Source organism: Carcharhinus amblyrhynchos, chromosome 4 (genome assembly GCF_965287045.1).
Source record: "Carcharhinus amblyrhynchos chromosome 4, sCarAmb.v2.hapA, whole genome shotgun sequence".
Taxonomy (NCBI): domain Eukaryota; kingdom Metazoa; phylum Chordata; class Chondrichthyes; order Carcharhiniformes; family Carcharhinidae; genus Carcharhinus; species Carcharhinus amblyrhynchos.
The window spans coordinates 110298852-110303685 of NC_137327.1; the positions used below are offsets into that span (position 1 = coordinate 110298852).

The 4834-nt window shown below is 41.6% G+C and overlaps 1 pseudogene; it reads right to left on the reverse strand.

Moving 5' to 3' along the window:
• Window positions 1-623: 623 nt before the first annotated feature.
• On the reverse strand, window positions 624-1532 carry LOC145342690 (eukaryotic translation initiation factor 3 subunit G pseudogene; annotated as a pseudogene).
• Between the last annotated feature and the right edge of the window lie 3302 nt (window positions 1533-4834).

Below are 4834 nucleotides of genomic sequence, written 5' to 3' on the forward strand. Positions count from 1 at the left end.
CTTTGGTCATCTGGGACTTAAGCAACTTTACCTTTTGCTTAATGTAGTATAAGAGCACATTCCCATGACAAAACAGGGCATGGGTTTTCCTTGCCTAATTTGTGGGCATTGTATAGAAAAGTATTCTGTCTTTGTTGTGATTGCATAAAAGGCAATTCCTTAGCGTGGTTCATGAGCTAAAGATTTGCCTATGTGTATGTAACCCCTTTAATTTATGAATGGTTCAATTTAAGATCAAGTGTAGTATTGACATGCTATGCTTGGTTTAAGTCATTAGGTTACATTTTAGCTTCATTTGAAGCAATTTTTAAAAGCAGCATCTTGGCCTTTTGGCTAAGATGCAAATGAGATCAAGTCTTGGAGGAGGAACTATGCCTACTCCAATCAGCTTGGATCATTTAGATTAAGCCCAAGGCAGGAGGTGAGAGCCCTGTCTCGTCAGCTTGGATCGGGAATGTCCCAACTTGTTGAAACTCTGAATTGGACTTGATTGGATTGAATTGGAATAAAAAGAAAAAAAAACAAGCTTTAGTCTTTTCTTGCTGATCCAGAAACTTTATTTGTTGATAACAAATCAACTTGAAATAGCAGGTGGTCTGTTAATTCAGATGCTAGGTACCTTCTCAGCTGTATGAAGGTTTAGCCCATTCCACATTGAGGATTAAGTCATAACCAAAGCCAGAAACCCCAGCAATAGCTCTGGCAGCATCCTCACGACTTTGGAAGCTAATAAAGGCAAAGCCCTTGGACTGGCCGGTGTTCTTGTCCTTAGCCAAGTAGATTCTAGAAATGGAACCAAAAGGCTGGAACAGTTCCTGCAGGTCAGTCTTTCGTGTGTCCTCTGAGAGATTAGCGACACGAATTGTGGCATTGTTATCTGCTCTGCAATTTGTCTGCATTGACTCTCCCCGCAGGTTAGATCCATCCTGGAGACTTGGGGGGGCACATACTTCCCAGTCTTGCTCTGAGCTGGTTGGACTGGTTCAGGTTCTGAACACTTTTCTTTCTCAGTTGTGCTGAGTCCCAGTTGCTCAGCCAACTCCTTCTGCATGGGTCCCAGGGGTCCTTGTACAGACAGCGTGTTGTCCAGTGATCTCCTTTACAGATTCGACAGGACACAATCTCTGGCCTTTCAGTTTGCTCATGGGTTATCTTCTGCGCAGAGTCCTCTTTGCTGCTGATAAACATCATGCACACATCATCACTGACCATTGTCATGGCAACATTAGGATCCGGTGGATCATACTCTGAGGTTCCAAATTTTTTCCAGGTTTTTCACCTGGCCACAGCTTTTGAAGCTTTCCCCATTTTGATTCTGAATGTGCAGATAATCTTCAATTTCTTCCCATCCTCGGCGATCTTGTACTCGATGATAGTTTTAATATTCCCTTTGATCAGTTCTTTAGGTGAAGGAAGCGGACCTCTCTGCCTTGATCCATCCACATCTCTTTCAAACATATCTTCAATACTTTTATCCTCGTTTCCCTCCTCCTCACCTGGTTGGCCCAGCTGGGCTTCGAGTCAAAATCCATCGCGGACGCCAGCCCAGAGCCGCCTGACAACCCGGACAGGCCGCAGCTTTAGTCTTGAACAAGATAAGGGTTAGGATATTGCAAAGACTGCTGTTGAATATTGCTTCGGTAAAAATGATGAGGTTATTAATTAAAACACAGATACAAATTAGACAGAAAGGTACTTATTGTGAGATATCATTACAAACCCGTTGCTTGAATTCCTTCTTTCTGAAATGAAGGGGTTGAAACTTAAGGTTCAGTTTAAAAGCTGGCGTGGTTTCTGTTGTTGGAGAATTGGAGATTGCCTTTGCCAACAAACTGAGCAAGTAGGTCTTGGGCATGAGTGAAGGCTTCTGCTTTCACTTTTATAGTACTGTAAATGATGGTTCTCAGTAGCCTGATTTAGTACAGCAGTCTGATTGCTTTTTCTAGAAATCTTCTTCAGGCTGCTCCTGTTGAGAAGCAGTTTCTATTTCAAGGTACCTCTCTCATGATGCCCAAGATGGATCTCCCATTAGGCTGCTTCCTGCCTTTTGTTATAGTATGAAACCCAGAGGTGTTTGCCTCCTTCCATATAGTGTAAAAGTAAAGTTTATTTATTAGTCACAAGTAAGGCCTACATTAACACTGCAATGAGGTTATTGTGAAATTCCCCTAGTTGCCACATTCCGGCACCTAACCTAGTTGCCACTGTTCGGGTCAATGCACCTAACCAGCACATCTTTTAGACTGTGGGAGGAAACCGGAGCACCTGGAGGAAACCCACGCAAACCCATAGGAAAAATGTGCAAACTCCACATAGACAGTGACCCAATCCAGAATCGAACCTGAGTCCCTGGCGCTGTGAGGCAGAGTGCTAACCACAGTGCTGCTGTGCCGCCCAGTGTTGACCATTCAAACAACCTTTCTCCCATCTTGGGTTCTTTGTTTAGCTGTTCATCAAGATCCTCCTCAGTTAGTTGTCTTTGCTCAAACAAAAGATCAACAAGTGGAAGGTTCTCATTTATAATTGTGGAAACACCCATTGTATAATGACTTTTATGACCCTTCGTGAGATAAGCAGTTTAAAGGGTTTTGGAACCAACACAGAAAGCTAATAATAAAAGCATAATACTCTGTTTCTCTCTCCACATATGTTGTTAGATCTGCTGATTTTTTTCCAGCACATTATATTTAATACATAGAAGTGTCAAGTTGTTTGTTCATACACCTCTTTTCTCCACAAAGGCTTTTTAAAAGAGCTTCTACTAAGCAAACTTTTTTTTTGAACTGTTGTCTTGGAAATCTATGATGAAATAAATGAATTAATTAATTATTAGTCACAAGTAGGTTTACATCAATACTGTAATGAAGTTACTGTGAAAATCATGTTCATGACAGAATTACATTAATATCAATAATTTTCAAATACTTACTTTCCCAAAAATAGTACAGTCTCACACGCACAATTGTGTTTCAGCTGCAATTTCTTTTGCCTCTCATTGCCTTTTTTAGTTTCAATGCAGTTTGATATCAAAGTGATGTTTCACACTTGTGGGATTGCATCCCAGAGGAAACTGATGTTTTTGCACCACACATACCATATGTGTGTGATGAATTTGATCATTTCTTGGGCAAAGCACTGACATGGGTATTTCCATCTGTGAGAAAACAGATGGCAGTCCTTCTCAAGTTTATATGCTTTTGGGTAGGCAGGTGCTGCTACCAGCGAGCCTCTTGTCAACTTAGGCATTGTGCTATGGAATATTTTGCTGTGCCACTTAGCAACCTTTTAGCTGTCGCAGGGCTGAGAGGCGAACAGAGATCACAGAATTGTTACCGTGCAGAAGGAGATCATTTGGCCCATCATGTTTGCACCAGCTGTCCAAGTGAGCAATGCATTTAGTACTGTTCTCCTGCCTTCTTCCTGTAACTTTGCATATCCTTCATTTTTAGATGCTTCTTTTGAATGCTTTGATTACACCTGCCTTCACCACACTCTCAGACAGTCCATGCTACATCTTAACCAATCATTGCATGCAGAAGTCTTTTTCTGATATCACTTTTGCTTCTTTTGTCAATTTAAACCTGTGCCTTTGTGATCCCAATCTTCTCACAGGTGGGAACGTTTTCTGCCTAACTGCTCTGCCCAGAGTCCTCATAATTTTCAGTACCTCTATCAAGTCTCCCCTCACCCTTCTTTTCTCAAAGAAAAAAAGTCCTAACTTCTCTAATTTACCTTCACAGATGAAGTTCATCATCTCAGGAACCATTCTCACAAATCTTCTCTGCACTGTCTCCAATGCCTTTACATCTTACTTTTCTAAGATCCAGTGCCCACAACTGGACACACTACTCCAGCTGAGGCTGAACTAATGTCTTATACAGGTTCAACATAATTCAAAATAACTGTAACACTACATTCTGCACTCTCTCGTTTCCTTCTCTATGAATGGTATGCTTTGTATAGCGCGCAAGAAACAATACTTTTCACTGTATGCTAATATATGTGACAATAATAAATCAAATCAAAATCATAGCCTCCATGCTCTTGTACATCATGCCCCACTTCAATTCTCTTAACATGCAATGTCACCTTCAATGATTACATACATTTATATTCAGGTTGATGAGCTCCTGCACTCCCTTTAAGAATTGTACCCTTTTTGTTTTGGGCAGGATTTTAAGCATCACTTTTGGGCATACGGCCAACCTAGAAGAATGTGAAATTGCGTGAGAAGACCTTGAGCATGTGCCCCAAAGTCCTCACACTCTCATGTCACATTTCAGTCGGTAGGCATGTATGAGTGTCGGCAGCGTGTCCGCCCACCAACAATTAATCAGCCAGTTAAACAAACTGAAAGGGCAATTAACTGGAAGTTTTATGTTGCCCATGCGATGTGTTTATTTTCTCATCCAAGGGCTGCATAAAAGGAGGCAGGAGTTGTGGTGGCATGTGTTGTTAAAAGTTCGGATGAAAATTTGCTGTTGCTATAGTCTTGAGATTTCTTCCTCTGTTTTCTTCTGAAGTATTTACTTTGTGAGTCTTTTAAAAGATGGGAAATCACCACATCCTGACTGCATGGGGGAGGAATGCCTTACCACAGCAGATTGCCTGCACTGGCAGCTGTGTATGTTGAGTTATGGGGCACAAAGGGGAGTTGGGGAGGTAACTTATTCAGCTCTGAATCTGGGTTTATTTAGAGTTGGGGATGGCAGGGAGGAATAATGGTGATGGTGTTTGTAGAGGTGCAGGGATCCCAAACATTGACGACATGTACTTGTAACAAGTAATATTTTATTCACTGGTTGAACAGCTTCTCCTTGTTTGCACTCCGCCT